The following is an 891-nucleotide window of genomic DNA, read 5'->3' as shown; positions in this document are numbered from 1 at the left end:
TATATATATATATATTATTTAATATGCACAACCAGGATCACTCCTTGGCTTAGCTGTACATGTTTACTTTAACGCATTTTCTGTGGTTAAACAGGTATAGTTTAATTTACATTCGATCATCACACTCTCGCCAGTTCGGCCGCGATTTATGCGTCTTAATAAGTGTGTCCAAGAATTTAAACCTAAAGGTTGGATCTTAAATACAGGCGTCTCTACGAACGCTTCTTGATCGCGGACGGCAGTGAGTTTTATGCCCTCATCGCGCGATATGTTTCTGCATATCGCAAACACTCAAGCTTTATGACTCGCTTGTTTGACTATAAAGTGGGAACCGGGCAGTGTAGAGCATAAACAGAGAGTATTCAAAAGCGCATGTTGTTGAATTGGATAACAGTCTCCTGAACCATAGCCCTCTTATACACTATGCTTGAACAGAGAGTGGAAATCTCAAATCTGAACGAATCAACGCATTGCCCTCTAAATTATACATCGTCGGTCTCGCACAACGACGAAGGGACGCGCCGTCCGTCTCGCAGCGAGACGAGTCACCGACTCACGAGAGAGGCCTATATTTGCGTTGAGAAAAGGCGGCAAAAATAAAAAGTGACCAAAAAAATGTGTGTCCTGACTCCTGAGACCTGAAGCCGAGTTTGACTTCTAGCCGACTGTGACAGACAATTCTGGTGTCGTCAGTCATCCTATATTTGTATTGATGATGCATATTCTATTTTTTTTGTTCCGAGTTCGTCAATGTGGGGTTTATTAAACCGCTATATAGCCTTTACGTAAAGGTATAGTAAAGTATTCTAATGATTCGAAGCACGACGAATGTACCTTTCATATTAGAGGGTAGAGTCTGAGTCGTGAGTAGAGTACCAGATAGTGACATAT

The sequence above is a fragment of the Sphaeroforma arctica genome (assembly GCF_001186125.1).
Source record: "Sphaeroforma arctica JP610 unplaced genomic scaffold supercont1.182, whole genome shotgun sequence".
Taxonomy (NCBI): Eukaryota; class Ichthyosporea; order Ichthyophonida; genus Sphaeroforma; species Sphaeroforma arctica.
Note: the sequence above shows the minus strand (reverse complement) of the source record.